Here is a 10,929-nt window from a genome sequence, read left to right as displayed (position 1 = left end):
GCCGTGGTTCAAGTTTGCAGTTCCGTTCAAATATAGTTGCGTCTCAAGATTCAACGTTACAGTAGTATAGTAGAGAAATGGCTGAAGTTGTTAGAATGTATGGCAATCTGTCTGACAAGGATATGCGAGATTTGTTGATAGAAAACGGAGAATTGAAAATGATTTGAGAGAATATACTTTATTAATCACCAAATGGGGAAATTGATTGCCACCAGACGTATGTAACATACAACACAAACAAAAAAAATATTATAATAGAATACGGCAAAGTGCTTCCAGACAACACATATGGATTAAAGAAATTAAATAACACACTATATATATTCTCAATGGCTTTCTTGCAGGGATGTACAGAAGATTCATTTGAGATGGCAGCGATCTGCCGATACTGTAGAATATTAATACAATAATAACTAACTACTACACAATTAGTATGTACGTTTATTATCTTTGTATTGCATGTTCTTTGCATGTTTTGTGTTCACATCAACCTGCAAAGGGACTAGATGGAAACCGTTTATACAGTAACCATCCACTTAACGTTTTATATTCACTAGGGATGCTCGATATTGGCTTTTTTACCGATACCGATATTCCGATATTGTCCAACTCTTAATTTCGATACCGATATCAACCGATACCGATATATGCAGGGTTTCCCCCCAAAAAACGGAATAATTTCAGGTAATTAATAATTTCACTGGATGCATTCAAAAGGCTTTCTAAATGTAAGCATTATCTGTGCAAAATATGATAATTAAAAAAGTAAAAATTAACATTACATATCTCTTGTTGTTGAATTAAACCAACATGCATACTTTTGACAATAAATCAAATAAGAATTGGTTCTTACTTGCTTGCCTGGGTAAATAAAGGTTAAATAAATGTAAAAAAAAAAAAAAAAAAATTTACCGATACCGATATCACATTTTACTGCCGATATCGGCCGATAATATCGGACATCCCTAATATTCACCATAGTGACTTACCGTTTTTAATAATACAGTAACCAGGTTACCATCCAGTGACTTACTACTTTATACAGTAACCACCCAAGTGTGTTAAAGTTTGTAGATGGAAATGAGTTTATAGCTACAATCTGGCATGTTTACATATAAATGTTTATTAAATAAATAAATTTAGTTGAATTTACAGATTAGTGTGATTGAGGTCTGCTCCACAAGCAGAACTGGACTGGAATCAAGAGTATTAATTTATATTTACAGCATATATAACCATAATAATTCTATATACCTACTTATACACCTGCATATAACCCATATAACTATGTATGATAGCAGTGTACAGTGGGGGAAATAATTATTGAACACATCAACATTTTGTTCAGTAAATGTATTTCCAATGAGCGTATTCAAGCGAAATTTGCACCAGACTTTTGTATTTGAATAAAAAATTTACACATGGTCCAAAGATGTTTATTAAAACATAACAAACAAACATTATGCCACATCAATGTGGAACGCCCTACCCACAGCTGTAAAGGAATGTGAATCACTACCCACTTTCAAAACCACTCTCAAGGAGAACCTACTGGAGGCGGCAATTCGAAACTGGCCTCTGTAAATGTCCTAATAGTCCAGTCATTATATGAAAAAACCTAGGACAAATTGCAACAGTAGCAAACTCAACTGATTTTGTATCCTCATTATGTCCTTAGTGAGGGAAAAAAACTCCCAAGGAATCCCATCATGGGAAAGTTTTGAAAACGACCTATATATGTTCATATCGATTATAACAGTGGTGAAAATTTTACTTTTAGATATCACTATAAAAACTCACAAGCTGATTACACACACAAAGACAAGAAAAAAAGTCAATCACAACTTCATTGAATTATTCTGTTTACTCATGCAAATCACACATTATCTTATTTGATATGCACCAATTAGCATACACGCTAGAACTAATCAAAACATTTGATAAAGAAATTTTTTTCTTCTTGGAATATTAGTAGATAGGCTCTGTGGAGCTCAGTCCACGAGGATGGGGCTCAAGGGTTTATGTCCGTGGGGATAGGTCCATGGAGATGGGGGTTTTTATAATAGGCGGAAACTACATATTTGTACAGCATGCAAAACACTACATGATTCTTGCACAAAACTACATGGGCTTAACATAAATTTGGTATGTCTGTATAGGGGAGGCTTGTAGGTACCCATGTAACCCATTTCATTAACATATATTGAGGTAGAAGGCCAAGGGACCATTTGAAAAATGGTGATGGCCATATTTCCCTCCCCAAAAGAAATCATCTTAACTTTGAATAATTAGGTATGTAGCCCCCTTTCCAATGAGGTAACATGACATGGTTGGTCTCATTGGAAACCCGAGGTTGTCTAGAATCAAATGGTATCTTTACTTTTGAGCTACCTCAAAATTTGAACGCGTCACAATCACTGAAAGACAGTGTCGTCAGTGATCCTGCCAGCAATCAAGTACATTGAAAAAAAACACATTTCCCATGATGGGATTCCTTGGGACTTTTTTTCTCTCACTAAAGACATATTGAGGGAGTTTGCTAATGTTGCAATTTGTCCTAGGTTTAGCCTAATTCTGGCCTATAATGACTGGACTATAGGGGTAACAAAACATTGAAAAAAAACACATTTCCCATGATGGGATTCCTTGGGACTTTTTTTCTCTCACTAAAGACATATTGAGGATACAAAATCAGTTGAGTTTGCTAATGTTGCAATTTGTCCTAGGTTTAGCCTAATTCTGGCCTATAATGACTGGACTATAACCCAACCCCCTCCAATGAACAGTTACCCCCCCCCCCCCCCCCGCCCCACCTACTCAACCCCCACCTCCTCCAATGTACAGTTTCTTCCCCCTCAAATGTATATACTCTCCAATGTATATAATGTCATGTGGGGGGCATGTATCGCAGTTCTATGGCCCTCTTCTCCAATTCTGCTTCAACCATTTTTAGTTCCACCATCTTTTCTCTGGCGCTTCCTGAGGGTGTTGGATTTTGTGATGAGCTGGGCCAGGACCAGGACCCAGCCTTCCCGTAGGCGAGGAAGCCGTTATCTCTTGCTTCAACAGACAGAAAGTCCCCAAACTGTTGAGTAATCACATCACCTGAGACAAACAGAAATACATAATTTAGGTGCATCAGTCAGATACTTTTCATATCAAGAAGCACATTTTCATATCAAGAAACACATTTTATGATAATAAAATGTGCTGAAAACCCCCAGCCCTGCACAATGGTGCGGCCCCTGTTGAGGTCCCTGCTGCGATTGAAGATTTATATGACTCATTTAATTTATTAGGACAATGTTGTCTACTAACTTGGCCAGTGAGTCATCTAGTCTTTATATATGTCTATGGAGGAGACAGTGGCAACATTGTGCTCAGTACTCAGTGAATATGCTCATCGCCTCACAGTGCAGCTCAGGCTGTGTGCTGATTTCCCCGGAACATGTCTATGGGCTGGTGGGACAGCAGGCAGAACCAGGACTCGGTCAGAACCAACAGGTCCTCCGTCTGCTGCTCTGGCTTAAACACAGTACGGCACAGTTTACTACAGGCACTTAAGCATTCTTACTCTCACAACAATAATAAATATATTAAATATTAAATTGAATACGAGTTTTCAGACAAATAAGCAGGATTTCACATTTGATTATAGGACCATGTCTTACCCAAGGTACACAACAAACAAACTAGGCTCATATTGTTTAACGCTTCATCTCCCCTTTAAGGCCAAAACATGTAAAAAAAATAATAATAATTTTTTATATCGGCCCAATCTTGATATCGGACCGATACCGATGTGTAAAGAAATGGCCATATCGGCCGATATTATATCAGCGGCCGATATATCTTGCATCACTACATGTGCCCAAAACACTGAGCTCAGGCCTTCTCGTGTCGCTGCGCCCCAAGCCACCACGACACGCACACACACCTGTAGAGACATCAGTTGTGAGATGGACAGGTTCGAAACTCAATTCTAAGAAATAAATCAACAGTTCTGGCTTTCCAGATTAATTTATAGATGAGGGAAAGTCAGTAAGTAAGAAAAATGAGGTGGCAGAAAGATTCAACAGATTCTTTGTTAATGTAAACTGGCAGAGGAGATAACCCCGCCACAAGGGGGAGGTGTTTCTAATTATTTTATATAACGAAACACAAGTACCATCTTCTTGAGAAAAACGGATAAAAATGAAATTATGGATACTGTGAACAAACTCAACTGGAAACCTCATATCAAATATGTCAGGACTAAATTGGCACGGAGTGTTGGTGTTTTATGCAAGATAAGGCACATTCTAAACCAAAAAACACTGTATACACTGTACTGTACACTCTTCCTATGGTATATGACTATATGAGCTACTGTGCGGAGGTGTGGGGTAATACCTACAAAAGCACTCTACAGCCAATATGCACCATGCAAAAAAAGCAATAAGAATAATCAACAATGTAGGATATTATGAACACACTAATAACTTATTTATAAAGCTACAAGCATTGAAATGTATGGATCTAGTGGATTTAAAAACTGCCCTCATTGTATACAAAGCCAGATACAAACTAATCCCAGGCAACATTCAAAAATGGTTCAGAGACAGGGAAGGAGAATATAACTTAAGAGGGAGAGGGAATCTTAAACAACAAATGGTACACACTACGCTGAAAAGCATGTGCATATCGGTGTGTGGAGTGAAGTTGTGGAATAATTTACCTGAATACATCAAACTGAGTAAACATGTAGCACAATTTAAAAAGCAGCTAAAAAAAACACACATTAGAGAAATACAGAAATGAGTAATGAGGATAAACAAAGTTATGTTATATTGTGTTATGTAGTGCTGTACTATATTCACTGCTGTCAAGTGAATCAATTTTATTTGATTTTTCTCTTTTAAATACCGGTATAAGTAAAAGTATATTCTATATTGTAATATACTAAATTAGGGCTGGGCGATATAACGATAAATATCGCGATATATTTTAATAATCGATATCGAATATCAAAATAAAAAAAAAATCGAAAAATCTTTTTTTTCCTTTTTTACCTGCAACAGGGCAGTTTTAAAACCAGAGACAGTGGACAGACTTGTCTTTCTTGCCTGCAACTTAAAGTAATGGCTTTGCTTGTCCAAATGACAATACTGACCAAATTCAGATTTATTTCTCTCTTGTCCATTTATTTTGTTTGCTTTCTAATTTAAAATACATTTTGAAACCATCTGTACACAGTAGGCTATGTGTGCTAGCAGAACTAGACTCCAGTCACGAGTCACAGTGCAGTGGTTTGTCCACCAAAAAAGCGCCAAAAGATCGAAAATAAACTAGCAGAGCCAGAACAGTTCAACTCCTCTGGAGCCACAGCCAGCAGAGAAGCCGGTTTACTTTAGCTTTTAAACCAGCTGCAGCCTGAGAACTGGAGTGTGAGGGGATGTAACACTGAAGATGGCGGCAATGACAAAGAATTTCTGCAAAATAAACAAACATCTGTTGTTAAAAAAAAAAAAAAAAAAGGGTTTTTTTTTATACTTATAACAATTCGATAATTATCGATATCGAGAAATAAAATAAAATTATCATATCGTTATCGCGATATGATTTTTTTCCATATCGCCCAGCCCTATACTAAATTATGTTATATCTAGTCAAATTAATGGAAGAACAAACATAAATGTAAGGGGGTAGGGATCAATAAGCTTAGCTTCCCTCTACTCCTTTTTTGGACATGTCTGCTAACCAAACACATTGCTCTTGACCTTTTGTTTATAATTCCATGTAATAAAAACGGAGCTCAACGCATGCATTTTGTAGATCATTGGCTAAATGATTATCCAGTTTGACTATCGTCTACTACGAGCCACCGTACCTGTAGTACTACTGCTTACAAACTGCCTCGCTACTGTGAACCTGCTCTTGTCGTCACGTCACAACTAGATGTTAAATAAACTAGTCTAGATGGAAATAGGGGTCCACGCGCACCCCCCGGAACTTTTTATGCCACCTGATTTTTCTTAATCCTTAAAGTGTCTACTTTCAGAATCTGCCAGGTGCCAAGCTGAAATAATGTCCGAAAGGCTCCATTTTTAACCCTTTATTGCACCTAACCCAAAACCGAAACATTAAAATGTGATGTAGCAAGAGGCATAACCTTTGAAGTAAACAACATGGAGACAAATTAATACATTTGTCCATACAATTCTGACCGTAGGAATTCAATGGGATGGTTATTTTTGACATGACAACATTTTGACTGTATTTCTGGACAAAAAATACAATACAATACGCATAGAGTGAATATTTGGTGACAATAATTTTTTTTTTCAATCCTCCAAGTGTTTATTTTGAGATTATATTGGGTACCAAGCTGAAATAATGTCTCAAAGGCTAGTTTGAACCCTTTATAGCACCTAACCCAAATTTTTTAAAATGAAAATATAATGTAGAAGAGGCATAACTTTTGAGGTAGACGACTTACAGAGCGAAAATACATTTTCCCACACAATTTTGATCCTAGGAATTCAAGGGGATGGTTATTGTTGACATTTGACAACATTTTGACTGTATTTCTGGACAAAAACAGCAAGAAATGACCAAACGTGTGTATGACCAACTACCTTTTCATTTTTTAAAGCACATAGTGAATATTCTAGAGTTGAACCTTATATACAGCTCAAGCATTACTGTAGATGAAGCAGTTAAATGTGCGTACAAACTTGGAACATCTGATTAACTACAAGAAGCAGCACTCACCCTCAATTCTCACATTATAAAGGCATTCAAAGAGTCAAAGGAGCTACCATGGCCCCCAACTGCACACAAGCTGGATGCTGTGAAAATGGATGAACTGCTCCCAGAGCATCTTGTACCATTTCTGAGCTCAGTGGTGACTGGGACACTTGATGAAGAAAAGTGTGAGAAGACGCAGAGGCTGGTCTATTCGATTACACAAGATGTGTGTCGAGTAGGGCTGCACGATTAATCGATTTTTTATCGAAATCGCAATTTGTAATGATGCAATTATCAAATCGCCTGCAATTAAAAAAAAATTAAATAAATAAGATTTTAACCAGGAAGTCCCATTGAGAGACAAGATCTCCTTTGCAAGGGAGACCTGGCCAAGATGACAGCAATAACATTTGCAATACATCACACAGCAATAAAAATTTGCGATACATCACACAAGAACATAATAAATGTGCATGTATACAATATACAATACATCACATGTAAACACAAAAACAAAGCAGAATAGTCTACATGATAGTAAAAGTGTATAATACAGGGTAATACAGTAATTTTGCAGTTGGGACCCGACTACAGAAAGCAGCAACATTCTTCTTGTAGGAAGTTATGTAATACAGATTTAAATTCACCAAGAGAGACTGGGGTGTAAGTGGATAATGGTCCTGTAGCCCATTCCATGCCCAAGGTGCGAAGCTTGAGAAAGCTGTTCCTAGCTAACCCTGCTCAAGTCAGAGAAAACATCTGAGCCGAGTAAGGAAAGGGTGGGGGGGGGGGCATCTCTCTCTACTGGTTCAATTAATGTAGAAAAACGTTGCACTATAAAAACGAACTGGATAGTTGATAATAAACATTTAACTTCATTAGCTGAAGTATTCTAAAATAATTTAAGCAATTCTCCTTTTCTGTGTGTGTGTGCACGTGTCTCATATCTCATTTGATAGTATTTACTGAGGATTGCCAGATAATGTTGATATTTAAACACAAAAAAAATTATAATACAAAATATACATGATCATGCAACATAAAAAAAATTGTTGTAGGAACAGTTTGGGAGAGGGAGGTAAGGGGTTTTAGATTGTGTGTTGTGAAGTTTACTTCAGAGAGGGAGAGTAAAGTACAGGGAAAAAAAGGTACCGTTGGGTACCGTACCGGTATCGATTCCCAGGTAAAAAGAAAAATGTTCAGACTCTGTGTCCCGAACAGACCCACCGCGTAGGCCAGATGCAAGCCGCATTTTACAATAAACCTCTGTGGGGCTGCTTAAAAAAAATTATAATCGCAATCGCAATATCTGTCCGAAAAATCGCAATTAGATTATTTCCCAAAATCGTGCAGCCCTAGTGTCGAGCAGCAACTAACAGCAAGTGAAGTGAAACTCCAAAAGCACATCCTCCTGTGTGCCACACTTCGGCACCTCTATCGAAGCAAACAGGTGAGTGATCAACTAACTTATTGCTTATGAGGTCCTACATTGTCATTGCTCAACTATGCTTCATACAGGTATTTGATATTGATACAAAAAAACATTTGTTTATCTTATTCTTTACAGCTCACAACCATCCTTTCACGACTAGGACACTCGGAGACATACGACTTCAGTATGGAACTTGAGACAGCCATGGCCAATGCTTTTGATGAGATGTCCACCAACATGACCCCTGAAATCACCACTGGCGAGGGAAACACTGTTTTTCACAGCGAGTGGGACAACCTGAACAGAATCACCACCAACGTTCATGGTTCAAATGTGGTAAACAGCGCCGGGGGAATCATGATTCAAGAAGTGAAGGAGAGCCATGTGAGCACCAAGAAAAGGACCCTTCCTCTCTATGACAGGTCATCCAAGATGAGAAGCCTTAAGATCACGCCTCCCGAGACGCTGCCAGAGCTGGCATTCAAAAGAGTTGGCCCCAAATTCCCCAAGAATGCCAACTTTACCCCTGCTGCTGAGGAATTACTGGGCCCCGACTACTGTAGCACACTGCTGGGATTCTACGACTTTACTGGGGAGGACTGTATCAGCGCTTTTAAAGGCAAATGCAAGGTGAATCCCCTGAAGAAGCTGGAAAAGACTCGTAAACTCCACAAAGCTTTCAGGCAGCTTGGTGCAGACTGGATGGTCACTGATGAGCTTCAAGAGGAGATGGAGAGCTTCACATGCATTATGTATGGCCAAGCACGGATGACATCAGTTGACACAGTACGGGTGAAAATGATGAGAAAGATGGTCGGCGCTGACAAAGTCCTGGACTCCAAGTCAAAAGTAGACCTGGAACGCCTGCCAAGGTCCGTCTCATTCCACATGTCCAGCGAGCCTTCTATAAGAGAGCAGACAAGGCAATAATCAAGAGCCCAAAACCACATGATCCAGGCATGGGCTGGGAGAAGACAGGAGAAGAGGAGGTGTTGGAACCGGTCTGGGCAATTGGACCCATCCTCCCTCCTTCTCTTGTTGAGGTACTGGCTCAGAGAGCAGAGTCAGAAGAGCATGCAGCCCTTGACAAGGTGACCGATTACGCCAACAATAACTTTGTCTGTGGGTAAAGTGGATGGAGAGTACGAGCATGAGGATGAAGAGCTGGAGATGGAAGAAATTGAATTAGAAGATCTCTTCAGTGACGATGAGGATGAGTAGTTTAGGTCAGCAAGTTGGTAGTGACATGAAAAGGTAAATGTATTGGTTGTCTACTTCAAAAGTTATGACTCTTCTACATTATATTTTCATTTTTAGATTTTTGGGTTAGGTGCTATAAAGGGTTAAAACTAGCCTTTGGGACATTATTTGAGCTTGGTACCCAATATAATTTCCAAATAAACAGTTGGAGGATTGAAAAAAAAACTGATTGTCAATATATTCACTATGCGTTTGAAAAATAAAAATGTAGTTGGTTAGACACGCATTTCTTGCATTTGTTTGCTGTTTTTGTCCAGAAATACAGTCAAAATGTTGTAAAATGTCAAAAAAATAACCATTCCATTGAATTCCTAGGGTCAGAATTGTATGGGAAAATGCATTCATTTGTCTCTGTATGTTGTTTACTTCAAAGATTATGCCTCTTGAGTCTTGCTACATCAAATTTTAATGTTTCGGTTTTGTGTTAGGTGCAATAAAGGGTTAAAAATTGAGCCTTTCGGACATTATTTCAGCTTGGCACCTGGCAGACTCTGAAAGTAGACACTTTAAGGATTAAGAAAAATCAGGTGGCATAAACATTTCCGGGGGGTGCGCGTGGACCCCTATTTCCATCTAGACTAAACCCACGGTTTGATAAACCCAAGTGTGTTCATTGACCCACACGCAACTGAGGTACATATTAACAGTTTACACATTTGATGGTAGAAATCAGTTTGTTACCCTCATACCAAGATGGCGGCGGTCTCGTGACGTCAGAGTGTCTTCGATTTCAAATAAACTTGAGTAAAAGATAAAAGCATAGCAGATAGACAGTGAGATTTGAGATAGATAGATAGGAGGACACAATGTATTAATGTAACAGCTAATACAATTTAAACTTTGCAAACTCCCATACATGTAACGTTATTATGATAGATAAGCTGTAGCTGTAGCAGAAAACACGAGACTGAGTCGAGTCACCTAAATCGAAATGTTGAAACAGTGCCAAGCCAACACGAACTCAAAAACACTTTAACCTATTGGTAAACAAACGTATTGTTGAAAATATACACTATGACTGCTGTTGTGACATGTTTAAGATCGTATTGACTAGTTTACACACTCACCTTCAAAGTTTCAAACCGCGGCGCTAACGTTAACTTGTTGATCTTAGCTCTGTAAATCGGGATCTTCTTCTCTGCTCCTATTTCCTAAATGTTGTAACAGCGCCACCACAAACTCGCAACAGCGCCACTTGTGGCCAAAAATATGACGATAGACAGACAATTGTTAAGCTGCATACAGTTGAGCGGTGATAGAATGTGATTGGACAAATGGGATTTAGGGGAGGGGGAGGTGACGCAATTCATTAGTCTTTGGGGGAGGGGTGCTTTTAGAAGTGTCTGTCTTTTAGAATTCACAGTTCAAGTGACTACAAACTTTGATTGATTGATTGAACATTTTATTAACAGATTGCAGAATGGGTACAGTACAGTACAGCTCAATACACAATTGTTAAGGGGATGCAGACCAGAGAAAGACGTTTGTCTTGTTTCCATCAGGGTCCC

General features: G+C 38.5%; 1 long non-coding RNA gene across 1 annotated transcript; it reads right to left on the bottom strand.

Moving 5' to 3' along the window:
* Positions 1 to 2,834: 2,834 nt before the first annotated feature.
* On the bottom strand, positions 2,835 to 10,572 carry LOC311247860. The gene is made up of 3 exons (XR_014620890.1): positions 10,489 to 10,572; positions 10,103 to 10,160; positions 2,835 to 3,105 (listed from the first exon to the last, which is right to left on the bottom strand). It is a non-coding gene; the product is annotated as an uncharacterized lncRNA (long non-coding RNA).
* Positions 10,573 to 10,929: the final 357 nt, after the last annotated feature.

Source organism: Notolepis coatsorum, assembly GCF_963971535.1.
Source record: "Notolepis coatsorum genome assembly, contig: SCAFFOLD_536, whole genome shotgun sequence".
Lineage (NCBI taxonomy): Eukaryota > Metazoa > Chordata > Actinopteri > Aulopiformes > Paralepididae > Notolepis > Notolepis coatsorum.
The sequence above is the reverse complement of the archived record's forward strand: the minus strand, read 5'-3'. Positions and strand labels throughout refer to the sequence as shown.